Here is a 14,404-nt window from a genome sequence, read left to right as displayed (position 1 = left end):
GGGATTAGGGCATGGACATCTTTTGGGGACTGTTATTCTGTTTCCCACATTACAGTTTCAAGCGTAATATGTAAACCTCATTAAATCAGAATCAAGGGTAGAAGTTCATCATTTGACAACAAAGCTTTACTGTCGGAATGTGAGATTTTTGGAACTCCAATTAATTTCTTATCCAATTCCTATAGCAGTTTCTGGTCTCATCCATCTCAACGAGACAGGAAAAGGAAATTAGTTAATTTGCTAAGATTGGAATTATTGGGCAACTACTTTCTACCATTATAGGCAAAAGGATTATTTTCAATAGATTTAACAAACATAGGGAATCTTTCATGTGCATGACAACATCATGCCATTGATACACTACAATTGTTTTATTATTCATCTCATTTGAAAGCAAAAAAGCAAAAGGAAAAGAAAAGCAGTTTCCAAACTTTGTTAAGTGTATAGTTTCTCCAAAATAATATCATACTTAATAAGTTACACACTTTTTCACATAAAATGTTACTTTAAAATATGTATCACAGATACTTGCATGAAAACTCATTAGATAGAAAAATTTATTTATTATTTATTTTGAGACGGAGTCTCACTCTGTCAAAGGCTGCAGTGCAGTGGCGCTATCTCGGCTCACTGCAACCTCCTCCTCCTGGGTTCAAGCGATTCACCTGCCTCAACCGCCCAAGTAGCTGGGACTACAGGCACAGGCCACCACACCCGGCTAATTTTTGTATTTTTTAGTAGAGATGGGGTTTCACCATGTTGGCCAGGCTAGTCTGGAACTACTGACCTCAGATGATCCACCTGCCTCGGCCTCCCAAAGTACTGGGACTACAGGCACACGCCACCACACCCGGCTAATTTTTGTATTTTTTAGTAGAGATGGGGTTTCACCATGTTGGCCAGGCTAGTCTGGAACTACTGACGTCAGGTGATCCACCTGCCTCGGCCTCCCAAAGTACTGGGATTACAGGTGTGAGCCACTGCACCTGCCAGAAAAATTTATTTTTATAAACCTATGAAATCTTTTGATAGTCCATCTTTTATTCAAGAAGAATTAAAGTAGACCGTATGTTTGAGTTAGTGTCACTTTTAACATTCATAAGTGTATGGGTTTGATAAATTATATGACCACCTCAGGATAATTCTTTGTACATTAAAACACAAATAGAAGATAGTTCAATTTTTTGTCTGCCTTCTCCATAATCAATATATGTTGAGGATAAAAAATTTTAAAAAATATGCCAATGCCTAGAGGTAAAAGGGGATATCTCGCAGAGATGTTGTTAAGGACCTTAGAGACTGAGGGCAAATGGGGTCAGATACAGGATTAGAACAGTAGTCTGGGGCCTTTGCTGAAAGCTGGGAGAGGGCTGAGATAGAGGAGCAGCAGCCAACAATGTTGTGCGGTTTCTCAACTGGAAACATTAATGAAGCAAAAAACTACCAGACATCCAAGAAACACCAGAGCCTAAAGAAACTGAAAACAAACAAAAGACATTATATCCAAGGAAATAGATGACAGAGCAGCTAGAAAAAGTCAAACCAAATAAAACTAACAATTTCCAGAAGACGAGAGAAGGTATTTAATCAAAGGAACATCAGCAGAAAGAGTTAGAAAAAATGTATAAACAAATATCTGGAGATGGTGAAGGTGAAGATAAAAAATAAAGTTTTAAACAAAAACAGTCCATTGTTGCACTAAACAGTAAACAAATCCCAATTTTGATTTAGGAATTTTCTTTCATTACATCAGAAAAGAATAATGAGATGACAAGTGTAATATAAAAATTTGAAACAGGAAGACAAAGAAATGGAATTCGAAGAGAGAAAAGAAAGTCTGTAATTGTAATTACTGAAGCTAATGGAAAAACACTACTACTTTTAAAATATTGATCTTGTATTCAGATGCCCTATTAAACTTTAAAAAACTTAATTCTTACTTAAATTTACCCAGTTATTATTTTGATTGTCCTATATAGGTAAAATGGCATCTGAAAATAAAAATATCTTCATCTTTAATTATGTTACCTATACTTTCACATGAATATAAAAAGATGTTCACAATAATTCATAACAGCAAAAGTATTGGAAACAGCCTTTATTCCATCAGGGAAGGAAGAAATCAATTACATCATGATGAAATGCTATATAACAATTAAAAATAATGATCTGATTTATAAGTATCAAAATAAATGAATTTTTAAAATAATATTGAGAAAAGATTTTGCAAAGAAAAGTGCAGTGAGATACATTTCAATGTAACATCTTAGAGTGAACATCAAATATTTTTGTTCATGGTTCATTGACTTTACACATATAAGAAACAGTAAAATAAAATAGATTAGCAACATTCACCTTAAATATGTTAAAATGGATGTCAGAATAGGAAAATAGAATTGGGAATGGGGTATAAAAGTATTAAAAATGAAAAACAATGGGGTATTACTTGGACCAGTGAAGAAATGATGTCACCAAACTAAAGAATATGAATCAAAACAATGTTTTCATTTCCACCTAGTCTGGTGGATCAGGATAAAACCAAACCAAATCCAAATCTAAAATAATTTTTAAAATAAAATTAATACATAAAAATAAATGAGCAGAATTTAAGAAGAAACAAAAGGAAACCCATTTGTATCATAATGAGCATCTATTCTGGCAGACAATGAGAAAGGAGGAAAGATACGGATTTTTCTAACTTATTATTCAAAAAGGAGTTACAATGGACCCTTCTTCACCTAAACCCTACAAAATGCATTTCATGTATATAGGGTGATATTGTGGGAATAAGAGGACAATTTCTTATTGATACTTTCAAAGCTTAAAGAAATAGAATTCAAAATGCTGATTCTTATAGTTCCCTCTGATGACAATCAAAGTCTTGATTATGAAGGATAATTCAGGACAGCCAGTATGTGAGCAACAGCATGAAAAGTGCCAACCTTGTTCATTGCACCTTACTGAGCACTATCTGTATGCACCAACTCAGAAAGAATAAAAAAGAAATAATATTTACTAATTCATATGAAAAAGGCACCCAAATCTAATGGAATTATTGAAACTAACAGAAGTAAACGACTTGGTAGGGTGACTAAACTCATCTCTAAAAAACTAGAGTAAGATTTATTTCCAACAATTAGAAGAAAGGGTTTCTAAATGTGAAAGCAAGCTTTATTTCAGGCCTAAAATACATGACTTTTACGGTAGAAGTTCCTTCACTTTTAAACCTGTTTCTTTCTGGTTATAAGGGGGAAGAAGTATTAACACATCTAAAAAGGGCTGACCATACTGCTCATGTTTAGTATTTGAAATACCAATGTTCTACAGCCTATAGAGTTGTTTGCTCCCAATTTAACTTCTGTCAGTTTGAACAGTGTTTCCATTCATTGGCTGGTATGATGATTTCTGGAGATTTGGATGCCACGATTGATTAACTCACTGCCAAACCTTTACTAATACACAATCTGGACCGAGACAATTGTTTCCCTGAGGGTTGCTTCTCAGCATTAGTTACTGAATGCAGGGAACAGAAACAAATTGGTCTTGTTGATCAACAGATAGAATCAAATACAGCTCAATGGCAGCCTATGGGACAAATCTAGGTTTGTTATTTTCTTAAATAACTCTAATAAGGTTTCATTTTTTTTCTAAAATGCCAATTTGTCTAAATTTCTGATCTGGATAAAAATCTTGATGTTCAGAATAGGGCAGGGAAATAGAAAGATCAGTGTTACAGGTAGTGTTTCTAAAGTTCAGTCTGTGGACCACCTGGTTCAGATTCATGGGGGTGTGCTTATTAAATATTCAGATTCCTGGTCCTTACTTACTACCGAATGAACTCTATAAAGCAGGCACCAAAAACACACATTTTAGAAGTTTCTTATAATCTAGAAACTCAACCTAGAAGATTTTAATTTTAACTCAGTAGTCTTAATAATTCTTCATTATTTCTCATTAGAGGAGTTCTGTTGAATAATTCAAAGTCATTGATTATTAATTTTAAATGCAATATGGGTCCTTACAGGGATCTTTCCTGAATAGAAATCTGCCCAGGCATCCTAGGTCCAATTTGCAGTGGTCTGTTTTCATGTATTAAAAAATAAAGATGAATTCCATTAGATAGAGACTTTGGATTTCAAATCTGAAGTCTTTGCAAAATGACTAAATGATACGTGAAAATTCAGAAACTTTTTGACAAATCTCATAGGAGAATCTTTTCATTAGCCTACTGTTAGATCAGAAAGAATTTTCGTTAGAATATAATATTGTGCTGCCAATTTTAGTTATTTAGAAGTGAACGCTTTACATTTGGAGGACCACTACATGGGACTAGGAGGATATTCAAGGGTAATTGGAGGGGAATGTGGTCCAACCATGGTAGGCACACAGCAGAGAGCACGTTTAGGCAGTAAAGGACAGAAACCTAGATTAGCTTGAATCAGAGTCTGAATAGATAATGTAAAACCAAAATATTATATTCAGAAACTTCTAAACTGCATATATGTTGACTTCCATCAATTTTTTGATGTTTCAAAATGTAACAGACATAGCTTATAACCCAATAAATACCCGCATCATAGAAAAATATCAGTAATAATTGGAGAAAGAAAAAATAGACCAACCTTCTTATTAAAAGTATGTTTTAGTTTTTAGAGCCAAGCTAAACATGACCAGGAATTTTATTTGCCTCATTATTTAACAAAAATGAAAAAGAAAGATCAATGCTAAGCAATACTAATAAGAAAAATGTAGTAGGGTAAAAATAAACTGAATTAAGACAAAATTTTACAAATATAAGGTTAATGAGCTAGGATAATTACATAATGTTAAAAGATGGTTGATATGAAAAAATCTTGAAGAATAAAGTAGAAAAATAAGATTTGAAAAGATAAAACACTTATGAACACAAACTTAAAAAGAGTTTTTTAAAAGGACTAGAAATCTAAGGGATAAAATAACAAGACAAATATATAGGAATGCAAGAACCACTTATAAGGATAGGGGCTAAAAGAAAAATTCAGGCTGTATATAGAAAAGTCCCAAGTTTAACATCCTTGAGAACTAAAAATAGTCTTCTAGGATGAAGCACTAGTAAATCTCTGGAAAACATCTTGTCTTTACCCCTGTCTTAGTCCATTGAGACTGCTATAAGAAACTATCATAAACTGGGTAGCTTATAGGCAACAGAAACTTATTTCTCATGGTGCTGGAGTCTGAGCAGAGTTCAAGATAAAAGCACTAGCAGGTTAGTTTCTGGTGAGGGCCCACTTTTGGCCTCATAGCCAGAGTCTTCTTTCTGTGTCCACTTTTATAAAGGCACTAATCCCATTCATGAGAGCACCACCTTCATGACCTAATCATCTCCTTGAGCTGTTTCATGTCCTGCAATGTCATGTGATTGGTTTATTATAACATAGTGCTCAAATGCCACAAGTACTTTCATAATTCTAGTTGATTTTAATTTGTCTGCTCTTGATATACTTCATTTACACTGGCCAAATATGAAATCATTGCCCCCTTTTAACCTTTTAATATCCACTCTTTAGGAATTATTTTAGCTTGTTCTATGGTACTCACTACAAGAAGTGGGACAAATACTATTTTGCATCAAAGAAAAGGATGCATATTGCTTTGCCTCTTTCTGCACTTGCACTTCTTACTGTATATTTTAAGAATATTAGTAGTAATCTGTGTGGTAAGTTACTTAATCAAGCTTTGTACAGTAAAATATAAGGTCATATTGCTGGATGTTTACTAGTTGCAAAAATATGCTAATGGTACATAATTGCATATTTCCTCACCACACACTTCACCCTCTTAAATGAGGAAATAGCTGTAACAGCATTTCATATTCTGGAGGGGCCATTTCTTCTTAAAAGGAAGTTTGATACACAAGTTTTTCTTCCAAAAGGATTTCACCTGAAAATATAGCATACTGAGATGGGCAAAATACAGCTTTTTGCTCTCTCTCTATACATCATTAATGTCAGCTGTTTAAAAATGGATGTCTCTGAGCCAGTTTGCAGCATGTTTTATGGCTGCAAAAGTGTTTAGTGTAGACATAAGTCAGAATATGATTTGTTCCTGACACCAGATACTGCCTGTGACGTTTTGTCGAGAGAGAATAATGAAGGGAAGCTGCCGCATAGATTCTATTCATTAGACTTTTCTTTTTAATCAGGTCACAGTTCGAAACCTTCTGACAGTGCCGGTTCTGCACTGATCCAAGGATTATCACGGTTGATGGACAGTAAGTATTCCACCTCAACTTCATTTCGACTGATGACTGGTTACAGTTTGCTAATGCAGCATTTATTTTTATATTAGAATATGAGAGGAGGAAAGAGTTCACTGAGTAATTTTCTTTTAAGATTAATTCAATAGAAGGAGAATGCTAAAATTTTTCTGTCACTTGTCAACTTAACAAAACTGCAGAACTGATACATTTGAAAGTGAGTACATTCAACTTCCTGAGTTTGAAGGCCTCTATAAAAATCGCTTCTAAAAGTTGAAACCAGGAAATCTCTGATTTGAAAGTCAGTATAATATGACGAAAGAGATCAATCACAAAAGCTGGTGAGGATTAAGAATAGCAATAGTTCATTGCTAAAAATTTGCATATAGCTAAGTAGTTATTTCTTTTTAACATACTGCAGCCAAATCTGAACATTCTCCTGAACAACTTAAGATTTACGGGTCTCATGAAGGAGGTCAATCCTCATTACCTGGCAGGACTCATCATTCGCCGCAGCTTCACTTTTCCTAAATAGGAAAATTCAACTATTCTAATCAGCTTGAGACTCATTTTCTGAACTCAGTTATAAATTTTTTGCGTTGTCATCTTTCACTGGTTTGACCCAGATAGCTTACCGAAATGGATTTATTATATCCGTGTGTCTGTGCCATCTCTACTTTTTTCTATTTATTTCTGCCATGTTGTCATAAACATATTCTCTACTCTTTTAGACCTATCAGTGAAATTGATTTTAAAAAGTACTTACTACAAAATTAAATGAAAATTGATAATATTCTAAATGTAAGACCTAAAAATACAAAACTCTTAAAAGAAAGTTTAAAAGTAAAATTTCATTACAGAGTTTTAGGCAATAGTTTCTTAGATATAACACCAAAAAGACAAGCAACAACAACAACAAAAATAAATAAGTTGAGCTTCATCAAAACTAAAGCCTTTTATTAGTACAGCCATTATGGAAAACAATACAAACTTTCCTCAAAATTAAAAATAGAACTACCATTTTATTGTAATCCCACTACTGAGTATATTCAAAGTACATGAAATCAGTATGTTGAGGAGACATCTGCAGTCCTGTGTTCATTGCAGCATTATTCATAATAGCCAAGATATGGAAGCAACCTAAATGTCCATCCACGAATGAATGGTTAAAGAAATTGTGTTATATACACACAATGGAATATTATTCAGCCATAACATAGACGAAAATCTTGTCATTTGTGACAACATGGATGGATCTGGAGGATACTATGTTAAATGAAATAAACCAGACACAGAAAGACAAATACTGCAAAATTTCACATATGTGGAATGTAAAAAAAGTTGGACTTATAGAAACAGAGAGTAAATGGTGATTACCAAAGGCTGGTGGGTGGCATAATTGGTAAATGTTATTCAAAAGAAACAAAATTTCAGGTAGACAGGAGAAATACCTTCAAGGGACCTATTATACATTATGGTGACTATAGTTGACAACAACATACTGTATATGTGAAAATTATTTAAAAAGTAGATTTTAAGTGGTCTCACTCCCAAAAAACTGATACAGATGTGAGGTAACACATATGCTAATTAGATTTAGTCATTCCACAATGTATACATATATTGAAACATCATATTATACACCATAAATATATACAATTTTTACTTGTCAGTCAATTAATTAAAAATAAACTTTTTGTGTTGAAATTAATTCCATTAAGAAAGTAAAAAGACAAACCACAGAATGAGATAAAATATTTGCAAATTATATATCTGATATGAAACTTATGCCCAGAATGTATAACTAACACTCATAACTCAATAATACAAGAAAAATGAACCATTTTAAAAATGGGTTATGCATCTGCATAGCCATTTCTCCAAAGATACACAAATAGAAAATAAGCACATGAAAATATGTAAAAATACTTTTAAAATAACGTGTCAGTAGGAAAATCTAAATCAATACTATAAGGAGATACAACTCTGCACTCACTAAAATGGCTACAATGAAAGATATAGATAATAACAAATGTTGGCAAGAATGTGGAGAAACTGAAACCATTATACATTGCTGATGAGAATGTAAAAGGTAGAGCTGCTTTGGAAAACAGCCTGGCAATTCCTCAAAATGTTTAATATACAGTTATCATATGACCCAGTGATTCCATACCTAGATGTATGCTCAAGAAAACAGGTGTTCACACAAATGCACAGACACACACACAAAATAAAATATACAAATAAATGTTCATAGCAGCATTACTCATAATAGCCCCAAATTTAAAACAACTCTATTTTCCTTCAATTAATGAATGCATAAACAAAATATGGTATATTTATACAATAGAATATTACTCGGCAATACAAAAGAATGAAGTAGGCACAAGGAGGAGCTTCAAGACAGCTAACTATAGGCATTTCATACTCACCTCCTCTTCTAAGAAGAACCAAATGGTGAGTAGATAACCACACTTTGAGTAGAACATCCAAGAAAGAACCCTGAATTCAACAAAAAAGTAATAGGAAATATCTAAAATAAGGAAGATGATGGAAGCAAGGCAGCCTGCTCAGCTAGGATTGGCTGGAAGTCAGGAGAGACTCACCAGTGTGGGTAAAGTGTGTAAGTGAGAAAATCCCAGAGGACCACGTTTCCACCATGGACTCACCAAATCCTGTCAAGAGAGAACCCCTCAAATGTCATGGGCCATGAAACTAACATAGGAAGCTGTCAGGAGACCGCGTGATGGTACTGCTACAGGGAGGAAGTTCACACTGAATCCCACACACTCCTTGAGACCTAAGCAGCTACAGCAAGGAGTTATTGTACAGCTCTATCCCCAACAGAACTATACACTGTCCTGTAGCCCAGTGGTGCTGTAGGTGAGGCACAAGAATAGAGCAGACTGCTGCCCCCAGAGCTGAGACATGAGTGACTATGGACTACTGAAGACAGGGTTGAGGCATGATTGAGATGTAAGCTACCACCACTGGGTCTGAGGTGTGAACAACTGCAGGTTACCCTACCCAAAGCTGTGAGTATCAGCTACCACAGCAGGGACTGAGTTGCTAAAGCTGCCTGAGCTGAGGCACAAGTAGCACTCATGCTATACCACACCTGCCAGCCTAAACTGCTATCTCTGAGAGTGGCACCTCCCTCTCCAATGGCAAAGCAACAGCGTGACTTCTGATGCCCGCCACCCAAGCATTCCAATGGTGGCCTGGGAATCAACCCACCCCTATCTACCATGATCGGCTCTTGCGTGTATCACCAAGAGACCTAAAAACAAGACTCCCTAGCCCAGCTTTGTCTCACATCCCATGCCCGAGTATACAGTGTGGAGGCCAGAGGATTGCCCAACCCAGTCCATCACCATTGACACTAGAACACTCCTCCCAGGCCTGAGGTTAGGGACCTACCCACCCAGTTATTAATGCCACAATTGGCACCTATCTTCATGTGTCACCTGTGGGCCTAGACACTGGCCTACTCAACTCATTGAAGCCACTGTCACCACCAACACACACCACTCAAGACCTTGAGGGTCATCCCACCATTGCCAATGTGATCACTCATGCCATATGACTGGCCAGGGAACAGAGAAGCCTCTCATCTACCTGACCTACTACTGCCACTACTGGAATCCAGATAAGGCACATGGAGGTCACAGGATTGACCTGATTTGTTAACACCAGTGTCAGTGTACACTACTCTGGAATCCAAGGGCAGACACACTAAACCCCACCACTGGGGCCCAAAGACTGGCCTACCTGGCATCCCTGTCCCCAGAAAAACTTCACCACAGCCCCCATGAAAAACTACACTCTAAGCAACTGAGAAAATCACACATACCACTGACACTGTTTACAGTGAAGAAATCATACAGAGACTGCATTACCACACACCAAGAAGTAAAGCCCAAGTGCCCTACCCAATCGACACTACAGATACATACTCAGAAAAGTCATCTCCTATGAAAGCAAATTCAAAAAACTGGAAAAAGAGCCTGTTATATCAGATATGTAGACATCAAAATGAGAGCACAGGAAACACGAAAAAAACAAGGAAATATGACACCTCTAAAGGAACAAAATAACTTTTCAGAAACGGATCCCAATCAGAAAGAACTTCATGAAATCTTGTAAAAACAAGTCCAAGTATTGATTCTGAAGTAGCTCAGACTAAATTCTAAATATATATGGATTCAACACTGGAGCACTCAGATTCATAAAGCAAATATTATTAAATCTAAAGAGACAGACTCAAATAGTGGGAAACTTCAATACCCAACTCTTAGCATTAGACTGATAATCAAGACAAAATGTCAACAAAGAAACATTAGATTTAAAGTGAACTTTAGACCTAACAATCAAAAAACATTTTAACCAATAACTGCAGAATACATGTTCTTCTCATCAGTATGTGGAACATTCTCCAGAATAGACCACATGTTAGGCCACAAAACTAGTTTCAAAAAAAATTCAAAAAACTAAAATAATATCAAGTATCTTCTCAGACCACACTAGAATAAAACTAGAAACCAATACCAAGAGAAACTTTGGAAACCAAATAAATACATAGAAATTAAACAACATGCTCCTGAATGACCATTGAATCTATTAAAAAATAAAAATGCAAATTAAAAAATTTCTTGAAACAAATGAAAATGAAAAAAAAAAAATACCCAAACCTTTGGGATACAGCAAATGCAGAGCTAAGAGAGAAGTTTATAGCAATCAATTCCGATATAAAAAAGTACAGATTGAAATAAACAATCTAATGATGCAGCTCAAGGAATTAGAAAAGAAAGAACAAACCAAACCCAAAATTAGCAGAATGAAAGAAATAATATACATAAGAACAGACCTAAATGAAGTAGATGTAAAAATACAAATGATTACCAAAATGAAGAAGTTTTTTTTTTGTAAACAAAGTGATAAACCACTCACTGACAAACCAAGAAAAAAGAGAGACGATGCAAATAAACAAAATCAGAAATGAAAACGGAGACAATACAATTGACGTCACTGAAATACAAATGATTGCTAACAAACGGGACAACCTAGAAAAAGTAGATACATTTCTGCACATGTACAAGGTACCAAGATTGAATCAGGAAGAAATAGAAAATCTGAACAGTCAAATAACGAATAGTGGAATTGAATCAATAATAAAAAAGTTTCACAATAAAGAAAATTTCAGGACTGGATGGATTCACTACTGAATTCTATGGAGCATATAGAGAAGAGCTAATATCAATCCTCCTGAAACTATTCAAAAAATATGAAGAGTAGAGGATTATCTGTAATTCACACTGCCCAAAGCAATCTATAGATTCAATGTAATCTCTATCAAAATAACAATTTTATTTTTCACAGAAGTAGAAAACCTTAGCTTACAATTTATATAAAAGAAAAAAAAAAGCCAGGATATACAGAGCAATCCTGAGCGAAAAGAACAAAGCTGAAAACATTACACTACTTGACTTTAAAATATATAACAAGCTTATCATAACCAAAACCACATGATATGGTATAAAAATAGAGATATAGACCAATGGAGCAGAATTGAGAACATACAAACAAATACATATATATAATAGCAAACTCATCTTTGACAAAAACATCAAGAACATACAATAGCAAAGGATGCCCTCTTCGATAAATGGTGCTGGGAAAATTAGATATCTATATACAGAAAAACGAAACTGGACCTCTATCTCTCACTATATACAAAAATTAACTCACAATGGATTAATAACATAAATGTAAGACCTCAAAATATAAAACTACTAGAGAAAATAGGGAAAACATTTCAGGAGATTGATCGAGGTAAATATTTTATGGTTAACACCGCAGAAGCACAGACAACTAAAACAAAAATAGACAAATGGGACCATATTAAACTAAAAAGCTTCTGCACAGCAAAGAAAAAACAGTAAAGAAACAAGCTGTAGAATGGGAGAAAATATTTGCAAATTATTCATCCAACCATGGACTAATATCTAGATAAGAAACCCAAACAACTCAGCAATAGAAAATGAAACAACTAATCTCATTAAGAATGGGCAAAGGACATGAATAGATAATTCTCAAAAGTAAACATGCAAATACAGAACAGGTTTATGAAAAATTGCTCAATATCACTAATCATCAGAAAAGCAAAAATAAAAACTGCAATGAGATATCATATTACTCCAGTTAAAATAGCTCTTATTAAAAAGATAAAACATAATAATAACATGCTGGCAAGGATGTGGGTAAAGAGGAAACTCCTATGTACTGTTGGTGGGAATGTAAAAACAGTATGGAAATTTTTCAAAGCATTGAAAATAGAAGTGCAATACCATCCAGCAATCCTACTACTGGCTGTCTAACCAAAGAAAATCATTTTATCAAAGGGATACTTGCCTCCTCATGCTTATTGCAGCACTATCTAAACTAGCAAACATATGGCATCAACCTAACAGTATCCATCAACAGATGAATGAATAAAGAAAATATGGTGTGTGTATACAAAGGAATACTATTCAGTCGTAAAAAGAATGAAATCATGTTATTTGCAGCAACATAGTGAAACTGGAATCACTATGTTAATTGAAATATCCCATGTACAGAAAGACAAATCTCATATTCTCACTCATATGTGGGAGCTAAAAAAAGTAAGTCTCATATAGGTAGAGTAGAATAATAGATACTAGAGCCTGAGAAGGTGGGGTGAATGGGAAGAGGGATAAAAAGAGATGTGTTAACAGGTACCAACATACAGCTAGATAAAAAGTTTAAGTATAGTTAGTTACAATGTATTGTATATTTCAAATAGTTAGTTGCAATGTATTGTATATTTCAAAATAGATAGAGGAGATAACTTAAATTGTTCCAAACATAGAAATGATAAACACTCAAAATGATGGACACCTCAAATATCCTGACTTGATCATTACATACTCTATCCATGTAACCAGATATCACATGTAACCCATAAATATGTAAAATACTGTGCATCTATAAAATTTTGTTATAAAAGAACATCAGAACAGCGAGAAGATGGCCGCCCCAGCAGTGTCCGGGCTGTCCCGGCAGGTGCGATGCTTCAGTACCTCTGTGGTCAGACCATTTGCCAAGCTTGTGAGGCCTCCTGTTCAGGTATACAGTATTGAAGGTCGCTATGCCACAGCTCTTTATTCTGCTGCATCAAAACAGAGTAAGTTGGAGCAAGTAGAAAAGGAGTTGTTGAGAGTAGCACAAATCCTGAAGGAACCCAAAGTGGCTGCTTCTGTTTTGAATCCCTATGTGAAGCGTTCAGTTAGAGTGAAAAGCCTAAAGGACATCACAGCAAAAGAGAGGTTCTCTCCCGTCACCACCAACTGGATCAATGTGCTTGCTGAAAATGGTCGCTTAAGCAATACCCAAGGAGTCGTTTCTGCCTTTTTTACCATGATGAGTGTCCATCGCGGAGAGGTACCTTGCACAGTGACCACTGCATCTCCTTTAGAAGAAGCCATACTCTCTGAATTAAAAACTGTCCTCAAGAGCTTCGTAAGTCAAGGCCAAGTATTGAAATTGGAGGCTAAGACTGATCTGTCAATCACGGGTGGAATGACTGTGAGCATTGGAGAGAAATATGTTGGCACGTCTGTCAAGACCAAGATTCAGAAGCTGGGCAGGGCTATGCGGGAGGTTGTCTAAGTGTTGATTTTCTGTCATCAGTGAAAATTCTTAAACTTGGAGCAACGATAAAAAGCTTCCAGAACAGATCAAAAAAAAAAAAAAAAAAAAAAAAAAAAAAAAAAGAACATCAGAAAAAAGACAAAAATGCTTATACATGCTATGACATTGTTAAGCCTTAAAAATGTTATGCTAGGTTAAACCAGTCACAAAAGACTATACATTGTGTAATTTCATTTATATGTAATGCTTAGAAAAAAAAGATACAGAAAAAACTCAATTACTGGTTATTCAAGCCAGCCAGGAAGGAAGGAGGGGACTGGGTGAAGAATGACTGTTAATGGGTACAAGATTTCTTTATGGGGTAATAAAAATGTTATAAAATTAGATTTTTGTGATGATTGCTCAACTCAGAGGATATACTGAAAACCATTGAACTATATACTTTAAATAGGTGAGTTTGTGATATGTGAGTTATATCTCACTAATGCTGTTTAAAAA

At 34.9% G+C, this 14,404-nt stretch overlaps 1 pseudogene; it reads left to right on the top strand.

Annotated features, from left to right (window-relative positions):
• The first annotated feature begins 13,282 nt into the window (after positions 1 to 13,282).
• Positions 13,283 to 13,978, top strand: LOC105492602 (ATP synthase subunit O, mitochondrial pseudogene; annotated as a pseudogene).
• The last annotated feature ends 426 nt before the right edge of the window (positions 13,979 to 14,404 follow it).

This window comes from Macaca nemestrina, chromosome 11, assembly GCF_043159975.1.
Source record: "Macaca nemestrina isolate mMacNem1 chromosome 11, mMacNem.hap1, whole genome shotgun sequence".
Taxonomy (NCBI): domain Eukaryota; kingdom Metazoa; phylum Chordata; class Mammalia; order Primates; family Cercopithecidae; genus Macaca; species Macaca nemestrina.
The sequence above is the reverse complement of the archived record's forward strand: the minus strand, read 5'-3'. Positions and strand labels throughout refer to the sequence as shown.